This window comes from Palaemon carinicauda, chromosome 20 (assembly GCF_036898095.1).
Source record: "Palaemon carinicauda isolate YSFRI2023 chromosome 20, ASM3689809v2, whole genome shotgun sequence".
In the NCBI taxonomy this organism is placed as follows: Eukaryota; Metazoa; Arthropoda; class Malacostraca; order Decapoda; family Palaemonidae; genus Palaemon; species Palaemon carinicauda.
Window position 1 is genome coordinate 10,904,188 of NC_090744.1, and position 25,489 is coordinate 10,929,676.

At 34.2% G+C, this 25,489-nt stretch overlaps 1 long non-coding RNA gene across 1 annotated transcript in view; it reads right to left on the reverse strand.

Annotated features, from left to right (window-relative positions):
* Positions 1-374: 374 nt before the first annotated feature.
* The window catches only part of LOC137660141 (uncharacterized), a 184,549-nt gene continuing 159,434 nt past the window's right edge, over positions 375-25,489 (reverse strand). Inside the window, exon 9 of the long non-coding RNA XR_011047621.1 lies at positions 375-746. This is a non-coding gene — a long non-coding RNA (uncharacterized lncRNA). The remainder of the gene's footprint in view (positions 747-25,489) is intronic.

The window sequence follows — 25,489 nt, forward strand, 5'->3', positions numbered from 1 at the left end:
GCTCTTCAAAAAAGAGGTTGTAGCTTAGCTAACACTAGTATTAGTAATAATAATAATAATAATAATAATAATAATAATAATAATAATAATAATAATAATAATAGGGGCAGACTATACAAGGGTGTCATAACGTGCATTGGACAACTTGCTTTTTATTGAGGCGGTAGTTTAAGATGCCCAAATTGTACAAAAGCATATGTGGAAGTAGAAGACAAAAGCATTATTTACCTTACATTGGAGAGACACTGGACTTAAGTTAGGTTAGTTTAAGCTAAGTTGAGATGACAATAAGGATGAGTAGAGTTATATGGAAGAAATAGAAATTACCAAACTTTCTTTAAATGATGTCGCATTAGTAGAAAAATTACTTATAAGGCAAGTATACTAAACAAGGCCTGCACTCTGTACTGCAGAAACATTGGCCTTGGCAAAATTTAAATAATTTAAAGTTTTCTCTCATTCCATGACTTTAACCTCTCAAATTTTAGACCTTATAGAAGAAAACATGAGAGCAAAGTATCAAAGAAGCAAACACAGAAGGAAAACATAAAAGCGGAACACTCACCACGGATGACGTTCATACTTTGTTTCGACTCCTTAATCAATCCGACTCCTTAATCAATCCGACTCCTTAATCAATCCGACTCCTTAATCAATCCGACTCCTTAATCAATCCGACTCCTTAATCAATCCGACTCCTTAATCAATCCGACTCCTTAATCAATCCGACTCCTTAATCAATCAGCCTGTAAAGTGAATACAAAGGTAAGTACAAAGCTAATTCAATCATCATACAATATATTATTTCTATACTTTCTAACGTACATCTTAAAATTCCACTACTCCTTTACAGCAGTAGTAAAAAAACGACAAGTCAGATAGAAAGTGACCCAGAGAGTAACAGAAGTTTATGAATGACAAAGTCGATGCATGTCTACATTTTATATATTCATTAATTAACAAATATTTTTTCCTATATATGTCGATAAAATTTCCTGCTTCTCTATCCTTTCTATCATTTAAAAAACCTTCTTGATTTATGACAAGAGAAAATGGGAGTGGAAGCAGATGTATGTCAGGGAGTGAATGAAGGATGCAAAGTGTTGGGGGCAGTTAAGGGAGTAGTAAAAAAATAGAGGGTTGGGCATGAATGTAAAGAGTTCTGTATGAGAAAGTGATTGTCCCAATTGTGATTTATGGATCGGAGTTGTGGGGAATGAAAGTAACGGAGAGACAGAAATTGAATGTGTTTGAGATGAAATGTCTAAGGCAGTGGTTCTTAACCACTGGGTCGCCACCCAAATTTGGGTCGCCTAGCCATTTAAATGGGTCACCAAGGACTTGTGGACTTCCTATTTTCCCAATATTCCTATTCAAAATATTATCAAAGTATTAATCCTGAATGTAGAAGTCTTAAGTCACTATCATCTAATGTTAAGCAAAACATTGAGACAGACGATTTGATTAAGGTGAAAAAACTACCAACATCTCTTGCCTTTTAAATCTAACCGTTGGTGGAAGGAAGGAGGAGGGGGAGGTGGAGAAAGTCAGGCACTGATGTGTCAGTGTCCAGAGTTGGCAACTAAGCGCTTTTGGCGCTAGATTTAGTGCTTTCAATGCAAGGTCGTGATCAGACATTGGTTGGGCTTTCTGAGACGCTATTAGCATTCAAAGGAAAACTGAAGTTGTGGATGAACAAAATAAACTGAAGTTGTGGATGAATAAAATAAAATCTGGAAAGACTGCATCATTTTCTCTCATCCAAGTCCAAGGCATTATTGAGGGACATATATCCAAGCTAATTAGAGAGTTTGATCATTACATTCCAGAAAATACGTTCAACTAAAGTTGGGTAAAAAAAAACCCTTCAACATTGAAGCTGAAGACTTGCCTGATGAAATCGCAAACATCAGCAAGCTACAGGAGGAGCTTATCGAGATCCAGAATGACGCAACACTTCATTACGATTTCAAAAGGCAAAAGGAATCACTGAGCTCATTTTGGATCAAAGTTCACAAAGAAAAGCCCAATCTTGGAGGTGAAGCCCTGAAAACGCTAATTCCCTTTGCTACAACTTTCCTGTGCGAGGCAGGATTTTCAGCCCTCACAGTCATAAAGACAAAATACAGAAACCGTTTGCAACCAAAGGATGACCTAAGATGCAGCCTATCATCAAAATCACCCAGATTTGAAGAGCTGACCAAAACAATACAGTGTCAAGGATCTCATTGACTTTAACCACTTCACTACGGACGAAGGGACGAGGAGAAGAAGGAATGGAGGGAGCGAATGAAGGGGTGAAGGAAAGGAGACAGGGGGGTAAGGAATGGAGAGATTGAAATGAGGGACGAAGGTAGGGAAAGGGACTATTAGGAAAGGAGGAATCGGAGAAACAAAGGAAGGAAGAGAAGTGGAGGGCAGAGGCATGGATGGAAGGGGTTAATATAAAAAATTTTAAGTAATTTTTATTTTTCCTAACATACTTACTGAGAACTACTTTCTTAGGAGTTACCTGTAATATATTTCATGTCAGATAGTCTTGTATGAATAATTTCCCTTTTCAACAATGGTAAATTATAGTCTAATTATAAATTTTTTTATATTAACAAACATTTTTTTACTTTAAAAAATCTCAGGGCTTTGTTTTATTTCTCATGGATCATTATTATCTAGATGCACTACTTGCATTAATAAAGATTTCTGCATGTGATTTCTGTTTCTGTCACACGTCTTTACAAGCACAAGTATTTTATAATTTAAATATAAGTATTTATGAAGGTAAGGGTCGCCATGGTTGATCTGGACAGAATTTTGGGTCACAGCCATAAAAGGTTAAGAACCACTGGTCTCAGGAGTATGGCTGGTGTATCTCGAGTAGATAGGGTTAGGAACGAAGTAGCGAGGGTGAGAACGGGTGTAAGAAATGAGTTAGCAGCTAGAGTGGATATGAATGTGTTGAGGTGGTTTGCCCATGTTGAGAGAATGGAAAATGGCTGTCTGCTAAAGAAGGTGATGAATCCAAGAGTTGATGGGAGAAGTACAAGAGGAAGGCCAAGGTTTGGGTGGATGGATGGAGTGAAAGAAGCTCTGGGTGATAGGATAGATGTGAGAGAGGCAAGAGAGCGTGCTAGAAATAGGAATGAATGGCGAGCGATTGTGACGCAGTTCCAGTAAGCCCTGCTGCTTCCTGCGGTGCTTTGGATGACCGCGGAGGTAGCAGCAGTAGGGGATTCAGTGTTATGAAGCTTCATCTGTGGTGGATAATGGGGGAGGGTGGGCTGTGGCACGCCTAGCAGTACCAGCCGAACTCAGTTGAGTCCCTTATCAGGCTGCAAGGAATGTAGAGAGGAGAGATCCCCTTTTCTGTTGCATTATTTTTGATGTCGGCTAACCCCCAAAATTGGGGGAAGGGCCTTGGTATATGTAGTTAACCCCTTCAGTGAAGAATTGTTTGGTAATCTCATTGTTGTCAGGTGTATTAGGACAGAGGAGAATCTGTAAAAAATAGGCCAGACTATTCAGTGTATGTGTAGGCAAAGGGAAAGTGAACCGTAACCAGAGAGAAGGATCTAATATAGTACTGTCTGGCTAGTTTAAGGACCACATAACACTCTAGCGGTAGTATCTAAACAGGTGGCTGGTGCACTGGCCAACCTACTACCTACATTGCAAGGTCTTTAGGGGATTTATTTTCAATACTTCTCCAAAGTACCTATTCTGTTTCCTTATTTCCTTTCATCACTGGACTATTTGTCTTTTTGGGCTTATAGCCTCCTGCTTTCCTAACTAGTTTGTAGCTTAGCTAGAAATAACAATAAAAAAAACAAGCTATTAACAGACTCAGCCAGGGGTAAAATGGCAGGAGCAAGAGAAGTTGAAATTGCCCCAAAGACGATTTACCAGAAGATTGATACCTGAAGAATGCAGCAGTTTCTAAAAGAATATAACCAATGAAACCATTGGGATAGAAAGCAGAATAAAAAAAAGATGTATCATGGGGTTGGACATATTTCTATTTAAGGGATCAGATATATTACTGTATTAGATTTTGGATAATTATTGATGCCATTCCTCTTTAGATGATGAGAATTTCAAATGAGGATGGTACGGCAACTCCTTACGATATACTAGACGCACATGACTCGGCATCATATCTTGCATGCTGTCCGAGGAGCAGTCAAACCAAGGAGAGGAAGATTGGAAGATTATAGGCCAAAAAGTTACTGTTTATATTGCTTAAGTAATCATCCTTAATTATAAGTTTAGAAAACCTGATATTTTACTTGAAGTAATCACCCACCATATTGTGGTTCACCTATTGATTTATTAGTACATCTTGGATTTATGAAGACCTGTAAATCTATATCACGGACTCCTCTTTATATAACAACTACTTTATTGTAAAGTGACTTTATTGGGTTTATAAAGGCTTGAATAAATATGAAACATTATAAAAAAAGGAAAAAAAAAACATCTTTGATATCTGCATGTACTTTACAGCTTTCACAGAGGGACTTGGAACATAACACTGAGATGGCTGAAAGATTACTGTACTGTGCTGTGGAATTAAAAGGTACCTTTAATTTACTCACTAAAATAAAGGGTGAGAAAGAAGAAACGCTGTTGGACCAACATAAAATAATAACCGAATGTGATACAGAAGGTAAATTGAACATTAATTCCAGATTAACCAACAAATTAAAATGGATGGCAGTATTCAGAACCGGGCGTCCAAAATACTTAAGAGAATTGCTACATATTGCGCAGCCAACAAATCGTGTCGACACGAGAATAATTACAGATGGCTTTAAACTGTTGGAACCTAGATTTAAGTCTACTTTAGGCTCCAGAGCCTTTAAATATGCGGCCTCGAGACTATATAATAAGCTCCACGAAACATTCGAATGATTGAAGACATTAATGCTTTCAAGAGGAAACTGAAGACTTTCTTATTTCATAAGTCTTTTGACAGTGACGATGCAACAGTAAATGAACAATATGCAATACGAAATGTTACTCTGAACGAACAAGGTAAACGACAGTGGAGGTCCTGTAGAGAGTGGGGTTCCCCTGCTGTATGGGACGGGAAAAGCAGCCATCAAAGTAAAGTAAAAGTAAGTAAAGAAACAGTCCTAGCTCAAGGTTAACCAAAAGTGGATTATTTTGTATAAAAATCGCACCATAACATCTAAAAGCGTTGGTACAAATAAGACAACCACCACTATGTAAGGATGCAAATTAATGAGGAAAACAATGTTACTGGTGTCTATAACAATACAGCATGACAAGAGAAGATGGAAGTCCTTGAGGTCACAGGGGAAAGAGTTCATTATAAGGGTGATGTATCTGGACATTGCCTACTTACAAAAGGAATGAGATTCCCAAGAGCATGTTGCTTGTGGCTATAACAAGACAGCATGACAAGAGAAGATGTAAGTCTTTGAGGTCACAGGGGAAAAGGTTCATTATAAAGGTGTTGTATCCGGACATTGCCTACTTACAAAAGGAATGAGGTTCCCAAGAGCATGTTGCTTGTGGCTATAACAATACAGCATGACAAGAGAAGGTGGAAGTCCTTGAGGTCACAGGGGAAAAGGTTCATTATAAGGGTGATGTATCTGGACATTGCCTACTTACAAAAGGAATGAGGTTCCCAAGAGAATACCTTCAATTGAGAGTTGACAGAAACACACACGTAACACCCAAGTACCTCTATTGCTTAAGGAAAGAAAAACTTCAATTAAATTTGAAATATCAGTCATGTTACATTAGGAGTGGCACTTCTCAATGGTAACAAGGATCAAATGGAAAGAATTAAAAGTTGAAAGGCAAAAATATGAATAATATATTGCCAACTATTTTGGACCAAGCACCTTCAAAAATGAACTAGAAGTTTATCCAAACAGGCTAAATCTTCATTTAGAGGGCAATCACACAAAAGACTGCCAGGTATATAATCCCTAAACATTTCACATTACCAACTGAATAGTCAACCAAAAGGAAACCAAGTGAAATAAGAAGTTGATCAAGAAAGAGCCTGGAAAGACACAAGATAAAAAATTTTCAAGACTATATGAGTCTTTGGATCACACTGACAGATATGATTTATGAATTTGTGCTATATAAGACAATACTGGGGTCTGTGAACCCATTTCCAGTGCAGGAAAACTGAGCAGCTATGATAAACAGTAAAGGGTAAGAGACTGGACAGCAGACAGAAGAAAGGAACCTGGAATTGAGATAAAGTAGAATGATATATGGAAGGTGCTAATGGAATGCTGCAAAGACTTAAGCAATGCCTACAGTGCCCTGGAGGAGGGGCACTGATGGCACAGCCCTCCTACAAATGGAAATATGCGTCAACATGGCAGTCGAGACATCAATTTTATAGCAAACTGGAAGGGAAATATTTCCATTGTAGCATAGGAGCTGTGATTTGTGATACAGAATTTCAGCTATAAGACCCAGAGCTCTAAATAGGATCCTTCAGAGCAGAGGTGCAACTTGGGAGGAAATCCCTGCTGTTATATATTTACGTTTAAAGACATCTGATAAAGAGGAGAGAACTTGTGAAAGGAAGTATAGTGCAGCCAATATCCAAAAGGACCCTTGTAACATGCAGTGCTATGATACTGGACCCGCACGAGGCTAAGAGATAAAAATGATTTACCTTAAATACTTGCCTAATACAATGAAATAAACAGCCTATGATTGTTTGGAACTAATATTAAGATTGCTTTGAAAATTAATTCCCTCCTCACTAAAGTAACTTTTATATTCTATATAATATACAGTATTACACTTTACCAGAGCATTAAAATGCACAACCACCTACCAGTGCTTAATCAAACATGAATTAAAGAATACTAACTACTCCACCAGCAGATTCAAGGCAGAAATCCACAATTCCTCCCCCTTGAGAAGCTTTGGCTTCTTCCTCCTCTCCTCTGAAGAGGGAGTGAGGAGATCCTCATCAGCGGAGGCTCAGCATAGTCGTTCCGCTTCCAAAAGCTTGATAGTGTATAGATCTGAAAGTAAATAAATTATTATTCCAAATATTACATGTACAGTATACTGCTAAGTGATTTACATAATTTATAAAGAAAAAATAGCAATTTCTTCACACAGACCTCATATGACATTTTTGTTTTAATTTGTTTTTTCAAGCACATTTTGCAGTATATTTCTTTTAAATTGCTTTAACAGCCTTAATTTTCATCAGAGGGGGGTCAGATTGGTCTCATTCTCTTGGAAAATGCCTGAAGTTTCTCAAAAAATTATCAAAAATATGCAAAAAAAAAATCAAATAGCAGTTTTCTGCATGGACGTACCGGTACGTCCATGGGCGTAAAGGGATGAGTTTTGTGAAACGTACCAGTACGTCCTTTGGGGGTAAAAGGGTTAAGGACCAATTACTCATCGTATATCAATTTCCATTCAGTATGATTAAATAATTTATCTCAAAGCTTGTATACCAGATGCAACCCTAGTTGGGAAATCAGGATGCTAAAAGCCCAAGGGCTCCAACAAGGAAAATAGCCCAGTAGGGGAAGGAAATAAAGGAAAGAATGTTGTGCCTAAGTGTACCCTCTAACACAAGAACTCTAACCCAAGACAGTGAAAAACCATGGTACAGAGACTACGGCATTACCAGAGACTAAAGAACAATGGTTTGATTTTCATACCCCACTCCATATGAGGGACATACCGGGTATATTGTTTTTTCCTGAATGTTTCTTCGCCTCCTGCTGCCAAACCTTCCAATCAATTCATCTTGGTCATTGCTGGGCCAAATGACTTGAAATTTGGCACAAAGGTCGAGTGGGTAAATACCCAGATGAGTTTAAATTTTTTCTTTTGATACATACCAAATTAATTTTAGTTTTTTTGCCATTTTCTGACAAAATAAATTATATTCTGGTCACCTGTGCCCTGGTATTACAACCAAATGAATTGAAATTTCATACCGAGGTGCCCTAGATAAATACCAATAGAAACTCTCGACATTTTTGGAACAGGTTTCTTCAAAATGGTTAATTTTGCAATCTGTTTATTTTTAAACAAAAAAATTAATGATTATTTTTAGATTTTCAACTTTTTATAGACCAAAAATTTGCATTTTTTGCTCTTATGCCCTGATATTTAAATCATATGACCTGAAATTTGATATGGAAATACCTATAATATACGCCCACAGGACATTAATCACGACTTTTGCTTGCACCCCTTCAGAGTGATTTCTTGTAAATCTATCGGGGATACATTTCTGGAAAAGATTAATATAGTCCAGTACATGGTTGCATGGGGAGGGAGATGTTGCCTTTCTAGTGAAGTGTCCTTTTCCTAGAAGAGTTGCTTACCATAACCAAAAAATCTATTCTACCCCTGCCAAGTGAGAAGAAGCCACTGAACAATTACATTGCAGAGCTCTTCTAGGAGAAGGACACTACAAAATCAAACAATTGTTCTCTGATCTTGGATAGTGCTGTAGCCTCTTTACCATGGTCTTTCACTGTCTTGGGGTAGAGTTCTCTTGCTTGAGGGTGCACTTGGGCACACTATTCTATTTTATTTCTCTTCCCCTTGTTTTTCTTAAAGTTTTATAGTTTATATTTGAAATATTTATTTTAATGTTGTTACTGTTCTTGGAATATTTTATATGAATTGTCAATTACTTTTCTTGAAGTTTCCTTATTTCCTTTCCTCACTGGGATATAATCCCTGTTGGAGCCCTAGGGCTTATGGGCTTCTGCTTTTCCAACTAGTGATGTAGTTTAGCAAGTAACAATAATAATAATAATAATAATAAATAGTTGAAAATCCAACAACACTCATTCCAGTGTGGGCAAAGATCCCTCATTTTCCTTAAACCATTTGTATTTTACTTTTCCCTGACCACCCACCCCCCCATATGAATATGGAGTTACCAACCCACAATCAATGATACTCTTGTTTTGACAAAGATAATCAAACAGTAAGCGAGCAATGGGCATTGTGAAATGTTAAATGTTCCCGAATGATCATAATACGACTCTGGAGGTCTTGTAGAGAGTAGGGTTCCCCTGCTGTAAGGGACACGATAAGCAGCCCTTAAAGTAAAGTAAAGAAAGTCATTCCTGACACTTTCATCCGAGACTGCTTTAAAAGATTTTAGTCTGGATTTTAGGGTTTAAAGGCCACTCATGAATGGCAGAAGCAAGGGACATTAACACGCTCCTGAGAATTACCATACATACATATGATCAGCACCAAATGCCCTCTTCACCCAAACTAGGACCAGGGAGGGGTAGGGAATGGTAGACCTGTGGGTTCCACCAAAACCCCCATCCTTAGCTCACAAGGATGGTGAGGTTGCAGACACTACAAGAAACTATCATGCTCGAGCAGGTATTAAAAACCTGTCCAGCAGATCGCCTGACAGAGGCGTTTTCAAAAGACTAATTCCCTAGTACCATCGCAAAGGGTTTTGGTAGTATATTGGAAATGTCCCTGTCTAGCAATCTGCTGGACTAGGGTTTGAGCCCAAGACAGTGGAAAACCATGGTTCAGAGGCTATGGCACTACCCAAGACCAAAGAACAATGGTTAGATTTTGGAGTATCCTTCTCTTAAAGAGCTGCTTACCATAGCTAGTCTCTCTTCAACCAAGAGAAAAATAGCCAGTGAACAATTACAGTGCAATAGTAAACCACCCTTTCAAAATTGCTGGAATATGTCATTCTTGAACAACTATAGTCCATTTTTATTAGCGAGGCAGATTTGCACCGACTCGCAGCGGTGCCCTTTTAGCTCGGAAAAGTTTCCTGATCGCTGATTGGTTAGCGAGGCAGGTTTGCACAGACTCGCAGCGGTGCCCTTTTAGCTCGGAAAAGTTTCCTGATCGCTGATTGGTTAGCGAGGCAGATTTGCACAGACTCGCAGCGGTGCCCTTTTAGCTCGGAAAAGTTTCCTGATCGCTGATTGGTTAGCGAGGCAGATTTGCACAGACTCGCAGCGGTGCCCTTTTAGCTCGGAAAAGTTTCCTGATCGCTGATTGGTTAGAATTATCTTGTCCAACCAATCAGCGATCGGGAAACTTTTCCGAGCTAAAAGGGCACCGCTGCGAGTTGGTGCAAATCTGCCTCGCTAAAAAAAATTGACTATAGTTCGTCACTTTTAAGATTTTGAAGTATTGCCAAACAGCCGTTCAGCATACAGACAATTATATTTCATTTGCTGTTGTAAATGATCGGCTGGAAACGATGGATGTAAACAAATTTGGTATCTTGATATTACCCGATCTCAGCGCTTCTTTCGATAGTTGTGCACGAACTGCTACTTAATGATTTACGGCCCAATATTATCGAAAATCAAGCCTTTGAGTATCTAAAAGATTACTTGGTTGACAAACTACTGTCTACGAACTGGAAACTCATTTATCTTAAGACCATTTAAAAAGAAGGGTTCCCAAGGGAAGTGTTCTAGGCCCAGTCTTATTCTGTACCTATTCTTTAGATCTATCAAATGTATGAAGTGGAGTTTAAACTGTTTGCAGACGATACACAACTCTACTATCATAAATGACATTGATGATACCGCTGAAACTTTAAACCAGGTTCTTATCAGTGTTAGGGAATGGATGACAAATATACAACTAAATTAAAGAATGACAACTTAAGAACTTTTGGCGACACACAAATAACAACTTGATCCCAATATAAAGTAAATTTTGTGACCTAGGGGTATCACTTGACTGTAATGTATCTCAGTGCTTAAAGTCATAATGTAGTAAGCAACACGGAATATCACCTTAAAAACATTGCTTTTGCAAAGAATTAACTGAATGAGTATTTTGTACAGAAACCAGTGATTAACTGTGTTCTTACCAAGATTGACTACTGGAACTCCATCCAGGACATCTACCCAAAGTGCAACTTATGGAATCACATGGAATTACAAATCATAATAAACAAGAGGAGCAAGATTGATAAAAGGTGTCCCACCCTGAGAAAGGATCATTCCTATACTAATTGAATTAAATTGGCTGTAGGTTAGGACATATCTACCAAGTTAAAAGACTTGGCAATCAATGTAGGGTTAGGTGGGCGTCCCTTAAATTAGGACATCTTCTCGACTTACTACAACTCTGGCACAACGGCAATCAGTCAATATTTTCTATGCAACTACCAACGATTTTTCTATACCCCAAACAGTAACATATTTTATAAATACCTTAAAATATTCTATTTTTCCTTATTTCCTTTCCTCACTGAGCTATTTTCCCTGTTAGAGCCCCTGGGTTTATAGCATCCTGCTTTTCCCACTAGGGTTATGGCTTAGCAATTAATTATAATAATTGTAATTATAATTTTAATAAAAATAATTATTTTTTTTTTTTAATAACAGGGTTCTCAATTTAAACATTTGGAGGCAAACTCAAATGAAATCAAATCTCTTATATTGTATCAATATGCATTATAAATTTATCATCTGGTAGTTTACAACTGATATACTAAAAATAAAATGTATAATAAATTTAATAGAAAGTTTCTACAGCGAGTGATAATGTACGGTCCATAGAAATGGGCTTTACTGAAATGGCTACCCGTGGCCATATAGGGTTCCTTCCCACTGGATAATTCACTTTACTAATTAAAAATGGCTGGTTTCATTTGACATGACTAAAGCACGAACTAACAGACACCTTTGACAAAGCATTCATGCAAATTTAAATAGATACGATATAGAAGGAACGGGCCATGTCACAATTTCATCCATTATGTATACAACACTTATTTGACAGTATGAGTGGTATGTATGTATACCATCCAAAAAGATTAGGAAATCACTTACATTAAGGAATTTTTGGGCAGGACGAGTGGCGTAAGAGAGTGGAATTAAAGCCTTCCGTATTTCAGAGACTGACTGACAGTTCAAGGACCAGTGATCGGTGGCCATGTTCGATTCAAACTGTCACACCTTTCAGGTTCATCTTTACAACGGCTCCTCTAGGAATCTTGGGACGTATTTTAGAGTTTATTCTTTATAATGTTTTATAAATTTAACTTGAGTAACTCTTTACAGTCTAATCTCAAGATATTTTATAGTCTTTTTTCATTAATTCTCCCTTAGTGTTTCTTATAATAATAATAATAATAATAATAATAATAATAATAATAATAATAATAATAATAATTTGTGGACACAGTAATCTAGGTCGAACTTATTAAAAAATAAAATTACTATAACTTATAGTCAGGATTTTATTTAATTGTTGAAATAAAAATTAATAATATAGATAAGTTAAAACTGATTGCTGCTTTTCTCTTGTAAGGACCATTCATTAAAAAAAAACTATAGTCTAAGCTTTAAAATTCTTTCATATAAAATATATTCTTTTGTAAACAAGTACAACAAAATACAATTATATACAAGAAATGGATTGTGTTATATCCCATATGTTTTATTTGACTATAAATTTAAAACTCATGAAGGGTTTCTAGTCATCTTGTTTGGTAAAACAAGTGGAAAAAAGCATTTTCAGAATGCTATTGGTCACGTGGACGTGGCAAAAAATAACTTTGGTGTTATGGCTTATAAAACATTAATATACCATTCTAAAGGCAATGCTAAGTCTTAAGATTTAATATAGATGATGATTAAGGAATATTCCATCCTAGAGATAGTTATATATAGATGAAAACCTTAAAAATGGAGATTTATTTTTAGCAGACGAATTAATTTAGGGAAACTAAACTAAATTAATAAAACAATATCTTATAAATTGGCCCATTCTATCATGTAAATTTCAGCTTTAATTTTGATACTACTGTTCCTGTATTCTATTAAATGATTTAAATATATTTATAATTCAATTTAGGCTGGCAATTTCAAGAAATTCATGGACACAGCGATGGTATGGGCACCTATTGGCAGTAGAAGTAACTATTTATATAACTATATAGACATATATTAGATACTATATGGCAACTTTATATATCCAAAGAAGGTATTTGGTGCAAGACATGCACTGTCCTATCATTGCAATTTAAGACGAATCTATTAAAAAATAAAATTACTTTTATTTGGAGTTATAATATATCCAATTGTGAAGATAAATACTGAGAAGAAAATGAAAATAGAAAATTTACTAGCCACTTCTAGCAACTTCAACCTTGCCCATACTAGTCATCAAAAGAGCTATTATTAAAGTTTTGAAATTCTTATAGATAAAATATATTTTATGTACAGAACTAATACAAAATATATCTATACAAGATTATAAACTCTTTTAGATACCATTAAAGCCCTATTTGATTGTAAAATTTGAAATCTTGAAGGTATTTTGCTCACTTCTTCTGGTAACACAAGTAGCTGACTCTGTTTCAGAATTCCGTGTGCTATCTATTTTACCAAATATGATTTAGCAAAACACCTTTAAGATTTCTAGTTTTACAATCAAATTGATCATTAATAATATCTAAAAAAAACTTTAATTATGGAAATAAATATATTCTGTATTATTATTATACATAAAATATATTTTATATAGAAGGAATTTAAAACTTAGACTATGGGTATTTTAATGAATACTCTCAGATAGAGAAGTTACTAATAGTTTTTTAAATTCAATATTTAAATAGTTTTCCTCTTAGTAATTGCATACACTATTACTCGAAAGAAAAGTAATACTATTTGTTAATCTATTCGTCTTACAAAGCAATGATTAAATAGTGTATGTCTTGCACAAAATAGCCTCTTTGATATACAAAGTTGCAACTCGTATTATTTTTTTTGCAATATTTTAGTTACTTTTGCTGTCAGCAGATGTCCATACTATCACTGTGTCCACGAATTTTTTGAGATTATAAGCCTATTATGAGTAATATATATCGATAAACCATTCATTCGAGTAGACGACCACTGTCTAAAGAATTAAAAATCAAGTTCACAAAATACAATTAGACAATTAGTAATAATCTATTTTAATTATTTAGTTTCGTTTCCCAAAATAAATTCGTCTGCTAACAATAAAACTCGATTTTTTAATGTTTTCACCTAGATACAGTTGTCTCTAGATTGGAATATCCTTAAATGATTAATTATATTAGATTTTAAGGCTTTACATTGCCTTTATAATGGTTCATTAATGTTTTATAAGCCATAACCCGAAAATTCTATTTTTGCCACGTTACCATCACCCTTGCAAAATACTTTACCACTTGTGTTACCAAACACGATGAGTAAAACCCCTTCATAATTTCTAATTTTACAGCCAAATAAAACATTAATTTCATCTAATACATATTTCTCTATTATACAAATCTATTTTGTAGTACTATTCTCTATAAAATATATTTTATATCAAAGAAATTTAAAGTTTAGACAATAGGTATTTTGTTGAAGAATCTTTACCGAGAGAAATATTTCTAGCGATTTTTTAAAAAAATGATTTATATCATCTGATGTTATTTTAACACCTGGCTTGATTAAGTTTTCAAATTACAGTAATTTTACTTATTAATAAATTATTTTTATTATTATTTATTTTCTAAAGCTCTCATTGTAAGGAAAAATAGCCCAGGGAAGAACATATGTACATGAGCATAGATACACACGAATGATGTTATATTTGTATGTATGTATGTATATATATATATGTATATATATATATGTATATATATATATATATATATATATATATATATATATATATATATGTGTGTGTATGTGTGTGTATATATATATATATATATATATATATATATATATATATATATATATGTGTGTGTGTGTGTGTGTGTGTGCGGATATCCTAACATGGTGAAAAGGTTTGCGTATTATTATTATTATTATGATTACTTTCTAAGCTACAACTCTAGTTGGAAAAGTAGGATGCTATAAGCCCAGGGGCCCCAACAGGGAAAATAGCTCAGTGAAGAAAGGAAACAATGAAAAATAAAATATCTTAAGAATAGCAATAACATTAAAATAAATATTTCCTATATAAACTATAGAGCTATGATAGCTATGCTATAAAAAGAGTCAAAGCCACCCATACTAGGATGGTTTGCTGTGAGTGATCAGACAAAAATCTCCCACCATCACTGAACCGCAGTTGGCCAGTGACAAAAAAACTTGCCAAACCCCAGACATGAATAAGGACATGTCTTAGACATTTGTCCTCCAGTGGACTAATAGCGGCTATATAAGTTGTTTGATATATATATATATATATATATATATATATATATATATATATATATATATATATATATATATATATATATATATATCCCATACCTCTTCCCCTAATAGATAAACAATGACTGAAATTAGACAATGGAAGGAAACAGTTATAGAAAAGTAGATTTATCATATATATATATATATATATATATATATATATATATATATATATATATATATATATAGACCTAACTACGTATAAATGTGTGTATGTATATATTTTCATACCTACATGTGTGGATTATTATCATTATTATTATTATTTGCTAAGCTACAACCCTAGTTAGAAAACCAGAATGCTATAAGCCCAGGGGTTCCAACAGGGAAAATAGCCCAGTGAGGAAAGGACAGAAGGAAAAAATAAAATATTAAGAATAACATCAAAATAAATATCTCCTCTATAAACTATAAAAACTTTAACAAAACAAGAGGAAGAGAAATAAGATAGGAGAGTGTGCCCGAGTGTACCCTCAAGCAAGAAAACTCTAACCCAAGATAATGGAAGACCATGGTACAGAGGCTATGGCATTACCCAAGACTAGAGAACAATGGTTTGATTTTGGAGCGTCCTCCTAGATTTTTGGTAATCTCAAGAGTTGTCAGGTGTGTGAAGACAGAAGAGAATCTGTAAAGAATATGCCAGACTATTCAGTGTATGTGTAGGCAAGGGGAAAGTGAACCGTAACCAGAGAGAAGGATCCAATGTAATACTGTCTGGCCAGTCAAAAGACCCCATAACTCATTAGCGGTAGTATCTCAACGGGTGGCTGGTGCCCTGGCCAACCTACTTTCTAAGCCGTAGTTCTTTAACGTATGTGAAGCGCGAAATAATAATAATAATAATAATAATAAATAAAACAAACAAAAAGCAGGAGGACAAGGGAAAGGTGGGGTGGCTAAGCCATGACTCAGCTCAGCCGTGTGTGCGTGTGTACGGGTATACATATGTGTACGTATGAGTGTGTGTGGTGGTTGAAGCCGAATGGTTTAAGGGAAAGGGAGTGTTTTCGAGTCGATCAGCTGATTGTCTGAGATCAAATATTCTTACGTATATATATATATATATATATATATATAGAGAGAGAGAGAGAGAGAGAGAGAGAGAGAGAGAGAGAGAGAGAGAGAGAGAGAGAGAGAGAGAGAGAGAGAGAGAGAGAATTTTGCTTTTAAGACTTTGGGGATCGCGGTTAAAGGTTGAGTTCCTATTAAGCAGCCTACTTATATTCAATCCCTATTCTATTTATTCCTTCCCACATATGTATTATTTGCATTTATTTTATATCATTCTATGGATAAAGGCATTATACGTATCATCTTTATATATATATATATAGGCTATATATATATATATATATATATATATATATATATATATATATATATATATATATATATATATCCCATACCTCTTCCCCTAATAAGTATTGTTGAAATAATACCTAATAAACGTAAATAAACAAGAGGCCAATAAAACAACAATGTTAATGACTGAAATTAGACAATGGAAAGAAACACTGGCATAGAAAAGTAGATTTATCACACACACACACACGCATATATATATATATATATATATATATATATATATATATATATATATATATATATATATATATATATTATATATATATATATATAGACCTAAGTATGTATATATGTGTATGTATATATGTATATACTGTATTTACATACCTACATGTGTGTGAAGTTTATCTCTCTACGCCCTGGCTCTTTAACGTATGTGTAGCCCGAAATAATAATAAAAATAATAGTATAATAATAATAATAATAATAATAATAATAATAATAATAAAAATAATAATAATGTGTGTGTGTGCGTGTGTGTATAAGCCTATATATATACTTAGTGGTCAAGTCTGTCTATCTGCGCCTTCAATCATTAATATTTGTACCCAGAAATAATAATAATAATACTAATGAGAGAGAGAGAGAGAGAGAGAGAGAGAGAGAGAGAGAGAGAGAGAGAGAGAGAGAGAGAGAGGCTTGTTTTAGACATGAAAGCATATCTGTATTATTATTATTAGCTAATCTCCACCTCTAGTCGGAAAAGCAGGTTGCCATAACTCCAATAAGACCTCCAACGGAGAAAACAGCCCAATGAGGAAAAGAAATAAGGAAATAGATAAATTACAGAAGTGAACAATTAGAATAAAATATTTTATGAACAAGAGAACACATTCCCAAGACAGTGGAAAACCATGGTACAGAGGCTAACAACAACAACAACAACAATAATAATAATTTCCTATAAATGTTGTGAAAGTAATCCATGGCGAAGCAACATTCCACATTATAAAGTAATACCACAAGAATGTACAGTACAGGAGAGTACATCACATAAGACTTAAAGTACTTAAAAGTACTTTGGTAATGTTCTTAAATAGTCACTTATCTAAAGATCTCGAATTTGAACGGCAAATGGAAACTGAGAAGAAGAAGAACTCAAAGAGAATTTGAATAACTTTAATCGGAAATAAATGATGAAATATCAACAGTTATGTCAAGAAATAATAGAATTATCGAAGATAAATAATATATTTCAGGAAGAAAATAATAAGATAGTGAATCATAATTAATACGAAATAAGGACAGAGAGAGAGACAGCTGATTTCCGCCCCCTTCGTCCTTCGGGTGTCGGAGTGAAGTAATAAGTTTCCCGGCAGGCCACGAGACATGAGTAACGATCTCTCTCTCTCTCTCTCTCTCTCTCTCTCCTCTCTCTCTCTCTCTCTCTCTCATGAATACCTTAGATGTGAAACCTTGTATATAGAATAGTTTACATATCGACGCTCTTATACCTTATAGATATGTTTTCTTTTTTATATATATAAATAAGGGTTTTAACTAAATTCCAGAGAAATAGAACCATATGTCATATACGCGATTTTTATAAAGGATGGACGAGAGAGAGAGAGAGAGAGAGAGAGAGAGAGAGAGAGAGAGAGAGAGAGAGAGAGAGAGAGAGAGAAAACAGGCGACGTAAATTGTGTTGTCTAGGGAACATGGTAACGAGAAAATTTGCCTTCTGCCGCCAAGATATAAAAAAAAAAAAAAAAACTCATATTTCAAACCTACAGCTATAACATGTACGGCTGCTCGCTATGGGCAAACTACACACGTGAATCGATGAGACGTATCACAGCCATTCACAATGATATCCTAAGACGCCTCACCAATACACCGAGGCACCATTCAGCTTCAGCGATGTTTGTTGAAAATAGACTGGATAACCTAAAAACCATCATTCGTTGCTCTATAGTAAGTCTCACCTCCCGCCTACGATCTAGTGAAAATCCCCTAATTCAAAATGTGCTTGCAAGTGCAGCGAGAATAAAATCCAAAATGTGGGAAACCTGGAATACGGAAGCTTCCAGTACAATGAATTGTATTCACTAATCTTTGATAGTGTGGCCGTGCCAAATCTTCAACACTAAATAACTTAGGTATGATACCCAGTAATGTTATGATAACGTGTTTTATTATGTTATATCTGTGTTGTCTGGAAGTCCTGTATTTCCTTCACACCACCTGCTCTGTGACTAGATTCTTTTCCCAGCGCTTCATCATTATTCAAGCAATTATTGTTCCAACATAATTATCATTGTCATCGCCATTTTTTTTCCTCCCTCTCTTTTTGTTTGCTGATATGCATGTTATCATCATTATTAAGCGTTAATGCTATTATGATTTTGTTACCCAGACCTTAGAACTCTGTGGTCAACCTGCTAATTGATGTTTGTAATATATCACTGATATTATTGCATATCTCATCTTTTTTTTTTTTTACCGATGTCAAAAATGTAAGATCATTGTACCCCTATTGTAATTCTGTATATGGCTTTTGCTGAAATAAAGATTATTATTATTAATTAAAAAGGGATTTAATATACTATAAATGGTCTAGTTTATATTAAGAAAACATTCCTTAAGCCCTTGAAATGCAATTCCGTTTCACAAAGAATTGTTTGCCAAAGTTAACTTCAATTTTAAGCACGATTTTCTTGACTTATATCTATGCGTAATTAACATAAGCCAACATACATAACTAAGGATTTAAACTTAATGAATTTTGACAACCATCTTCACCATAATATTTAAAATCATGTTAAAAAACACGTTTAAGTTTCATATAGGCCTTAACATAATTTAATTTCCAAAATAGCCAGCATAACTGTAATGGAAATTAAGTATATTAAAAAATGTAATAAATTCTAAAAAGTATTTATAGTAGGCTAAGAATTAATGAACCTTAAAAGTGACAGATGCATTTTTTATTTTCTCCCTCGCTATGTAAAGTAGAAATGTCTTCTTATACTTTCTGGTCTTTAGTTTTCGCCTATGGCAAGTGCGGGAGAAAACTAATTTTTCTTGTGACAATGATCTTGGTAACTGATAAATTATTTCCTTTAATTTTTTCTACCAATTATAATAATATTCATGATTTATTTTTGTGTAAGTCTTTATCTCTATCACCCGAAGAGCAGGAAACTGTTTATACAGTTCAATAAAGAAGGAAAATCAAGCTCAGAGAGAGAGAGAGAGAGAGAGAGAGAGAGAGAGAGAGAGAGAGAGAGAGAGAGAGAGTCCCTAATCCCATGGGATTAACCACAGGAAATTGTAGGCCTATAATTCTTTCAAAGCTTTATACCACCACTGCTTCTACTCCCAACAGTAGGCCTATTCCATGGAAATCCCTAGACTAGAATATTTGTTATTATTATTATTATTCGTGGAGTAAGTTATACAAATCATCAGCATGGGGACAATTAGAGAGAGAGAGAGAGAGAGAGAGAGAGAGAGGAGAGAGAGAGAGAGAGAGGGTGTATGTGGCCATCCTATTTCAAATGAATCATGTACTGGTTCATGTACTGGTTCTCTCTCTCTCTCTCTCTCCTCTCTCTCTCTCTTATAAATGTGCGTGTATAAATCACGAAAGCTGACGTGAATAACACATGAAATATGTATAAATGCACGAACGAATGGATGAATAAATGCATGAATTGTCGAGACAAACTGAGTCGTTTACCAATAAGATATCTTTTCTTTATATAATGGCGGGAACAGAAGAAGACCTAAAAATAAGGATGACAGACAATAGATGGACATTAAGAACAACAGAATGGGTCCCTAGAGATTGTAAAAATAGCAGGGGAAGGAAGAGAAGACGATGGATCGACGAACTAAGAAACTTTGCGGGTGTGAACGGGCATAGAAAGACCATAAACAGACACAGTGAAAGGACATGATTGAAGCCTTTGTCCTGCGGTGGACTAGTAACACACACACACACATATATATATATATATATATATATATATATATATATATATATATATATATATATGCCTCTAGTATCTGGTATCTGCTTTCGCCTCTCTCTCTCTCTCTCTCTCTCTCTCTCTCTCCTGGCTATGACGATGTCACCGTAGGTGTGTGCGTATATGTACATGTGTGCGTGCGTACATGCGGGTGTGTGTGCAAGGTGGAAAGCTAGAGTAAGTCGTTTGTTTTCGTCTTTCTCTCTCTCTCTCTCTCTCTCATGGTATACAGTAATCTTGTTGCCATAGGCGTAATCAAATTTGCTTAAACACCGTATGATAAAAAAAATGTCTGATAACATTACTGAAATTAAGAGAATCCATAACAATCAAAACAACACAAAGTTACAAAAGAAAAAAATAGCCTTACCCTTAGGAACGAAGAACGAAGTTGAGTACATCCATTTCTGTTCACTACTCATTGTAGACTGACCGTCGTGACGAGGGCCGCATCTGGCCTAGGCTCAAGCCCTCAGGGGCTATCTTGATGTCCGTGAGAATTAGGTTTTTAATAAAGTTTTTAACTAAGTAATCATTAGGAGTGGTAATGAATACTGGAAAATATATATTCAAACAGTCTTTATTAAGGCAGAGATTCTGAATGAATAAACCCTTGCTTTATATATTAATACTTTTCGAGAGAGAATTTTCAAGTCCGTGAGATTTAGCAGACGAGTAACTGTTTTCATATTAATGCATTTCTTGCCTCCTCTGTGTGTGTGTGTGTGTGTGTGTGTGTGTGTGTGTCGCTTTGATAAAAGCATAAATTTCTCATCCCAATTCTCTGAGAGGCAATTTAAATGTATTAATAAATGAATAAACAAGGGAATAACAAAAAATCCTGATACATATCAACTTACAATAATAATAATAATAATAATAATAATAATAATAATAATAATAATAATACAGTAATAATGAAAATTATGGTGATAATAACAATAATAATAATGATAATAATAATAATAATAATAAATGAAAGATATAGATAATGATACAATTGAAAATTGATTGAAATTAAATACTTAAGAAATATATATATATATATATATATATATTATATATATATATATATATATATATATATATATATATATATATGTCTATATTTATGTATATATATATATATATGTATATATATATATATATATATATTCTGCTTTAAAATGCATTTTGTGTTATGATAGAAAAGGTAAATATATATATATATATATATATATATATATATATATATATATATATATATATATATATATATATATATATATATTCTGGTTTGAAATTCCTTAAGTGTTATGATATGTAAGGCAATACTTTCAAGCTACTTATTACTTACAATTACTTGCAATCACTCACTTTACAACATGTTTCCGTATGCAAAAGTATATACAAGTCACACCTACATTAGAAGAGAAAGACACTCCCGAATCAAACCACTGTTCTTTAGTCTTAGGTAGTGCCATAGCCTCTGTACCATGGCCTTCCACTGTCTTGGCTTAGAGTTCTCTTGCTTGAGGGTATACAATGGCACGCTGTACTATCTTATTTCAATTCTTTTTATATGAACTTGTTCATACTTTATATATGAAATATCTACTTTAATGTCGTTACTGTTCTTGAGATAATCTATTTTAATTATAGTTTATTTCCTTAGATCCTTTCCTCACTGGGCTATTTTTCCTTGTTTAAGCCCCTGTGACTATAGCATCCTGCTTTTCCAACTAGGGTTGTAGCTTAGCTTATATTAATAATGATAATAATAATGTGGGGGAGTATTGACGCAAAGGGCCTCGGTTAGATTTCGCCAGTTGTGATAATATATATAGTAAACTTTTCAATTTTTATGATTTTTGTCCAAACTGCCTCCCAGTTCTTACACCCTTCTAACTCTACGCTGAGAGAGAGAGAGAGAGAGAGAGAGGAGAGAGAGAGAGAGAGAGAGAGAGAGAGAGATCCAGCTATCAGTTATTTCCTATTCGTCTCTCTCTCTCTGTCTCTCTCTCTCTCTCTCTCTCATATCTATCAGTTATTTCCTATTCGTCTCTCTCTCTCTCTCTCTCTCTCTCTCTCTAAGCATAGAGTTAGAAGGGTGTAAGAACTGGGAGACAGTTTGGACAAAAATCATATAAATTGACAAATATACTATATATATTATCTCACAACTGGCGAAGTGTAACCGAGGCCCTTTGCGTCAATACTCCCTCACATTATTATTATCATTATCAATATAAGCTAAGCTACAACCCTAGTTGGAAAAGCAGGATGCTATAGTCACAAGGGCTTAAACAAGGAAAAATAGCCCAGTGAGGAAGGATATAAGGAAATAAACTATACAAGAGAAGTAATGAATAGAATGCTATAGTCACAAGGGCTTAAACAAGGAAAAATAGCCCAGTGAGGAAGGATATAAGGAAATAAACAACACAAGAGAAGTAATGAATAATCAAAATAGATTATCTCAAAAACAGAAAACGACATTAAAATAGATATTTCATATATAAAGTATAAAAACTTCAAATAAAAGGAATTGAAATAAGATAGCACAGCGTGCCATTGTATACCCTCAAGCAAGAGAACTCTAATCCAAGACAGTGGAAGGCCATGGTACAGAGGCTATGGCACTACCCAAGACTAGAGAACAATGGTTTGATTCGGGAGTGTCTTTCTCTTCTAATGTAGGTGTGACTTGTATATACTTTTGCATACGGAAACATGTTGTAAAGTGAGTGATTGCAAGTTATTGTAAGTAATAAGTAGCTTGAAAGTATTGCCTTACATATCATAACACTTAAGGAATTTCAAACCAGAATATATATATATATATATATATATATATATATATATATATACATATATATATATATATGTATATATATATATACACACACGCATATATATATATATATATATATATATATATATATATATATATATATGTATATATATATATATATATATTTGCCTTTTCTCTCATAACACGAAATGCATTTCAAAGCAGAATATATATATATATATATATATATATATATATATATATATATATATATATATATATATATATATTTATATATATTGTTCTTAAATATTTCATTTCAATTAATTTTCAATTGTATCATTATCTATATCTTTTATTTATTATTATTATTATTATTATTATTATTATTATTATTATTATTATTATTATTACTATCATCATTATTATTATTATCATTATTATTATTATTGTAAGTTAATATGTATCAGGATTTTTTGTTATTCCCTTGTTTATTCATTTATTAATACATTTAATTGGATCTCTCTCTCTCTCTCTCTCTCTCTCTCTCTCTCTCTCTCTCTCTCTCTCTCTCCCTCAACACAAATTCGTCTGAAAAAATCCTTATAAATATAAATATAAATATAAAATATAAATATAAATATAAACATAAATATAAATATAAATATCGTTTGGTCTAAATAATAATTTTCTTTTTTATCACGGGAATATTGTTAGTGGTTCACTACAGAACAAAGGCCTCAGACATGACTTTCTACTTGCGTCTGACTATGGCCCATCTATGCCAGTCCACGCCCGCAAGCTTTCTTAGTTCGTCAATCCATCGTCTTCTCTTCCTTTCCCTGCCTCTCTCTCTCTCTCTCTCTCTCTCTCTCTCTCTCTCTCTCTCTCTCTCTTGAAAAAAGACGTATACTATTGTAAAAATGTCTGATATTGTAAGGATTAAAATAACATGTTGCTCCCAAGTAACTGATAGAATATTTCAGCTGTTATTTTACGATATGAAATACGATGAAGTTATTTGCATTTTTGGCGATTTTGTTATCATGCTACGAGTAATAATTTTTGTATTAATTTTTATACAAATATTCATCATTATTAGTGTGAATTCTCTCTCTCTCTCTCTCTCCTCTCTCTCTCTCTCTCTCTCTCTCTCTCTCTCTCTCTCTCTCTCTCTCTCTGTAAAACTCGTGGCGTAGTGGTAAGCACACTCAACTCAAAGTCTGAGTGACCTAGGCCTAAAAGGTTTAAAGGTCACTCATGAGTGGCCAAGGCAAATGCCATGGCTATGCCCTAGAGGTCAAACTTCCAGCTAATGTTTTTCTTCATGTTGAACAGGATGACAAAAGTCTCCCTTTATAGTTTATATATGAAAGATCTCATTTGAATTCTGTTGCAGTTCTTAAAATGCTTTATTTTAATTGTTCATTACTTCTCTTGCAGTTTATTTATTTCCTTGTTTCCTTTCCTCACTGGGCTATTTTTCCTTGTTGGAGACCTTGGGCTTATAGCATCTTGCTTTTCCAACTAGGGTTGTAGCTTAGCAAGTAATAATAATAGTAATGATATTATTATTATTATTACTATTATTATTACTTGCTAAGCTACAACCCTAGTTGGAAAAGCAAGATGCTATAAGCCCAAGGTCTCCAACAAGGAAAAATAGCCCAGTGAGGAAAGGAAACAAGGAAATAAATAAACTGCAAGAGAAGTAATGAACAATTAAAATAAAGCATTTTAAGAACCGCAACAGAATTCAAATGAGATCTTTCATATATAAACTATAAAGGGAGACTTTTGCCATCCTGTTCAACATGAAGAAAAACATTAGCTGGAAGTTTGACCTCTAGGGCATAGCCATGGCATTTGCCTTGGCCACTCATGAGTGACCTTTAAACCTTTTAGGCCTAGGTCACTCAGACTTTGAGTTGAGTGTGCTTGCCACTACGCCACGAGGTTTACAGAGAGAGAGAGAGAGAGAGAGAGAGAGAGAGAGAGAGAGAGAGTTCACACGTATAATGATGAAGAATATTTGTATAAACATTAATACAAAAATTATTACTCGTAGCATGAAAACAAAATCGCCAGAATTGTAAATAACTTCATCGTATTTCATATCGTAAAATAACAGCTGAAATATTCTATCAGTT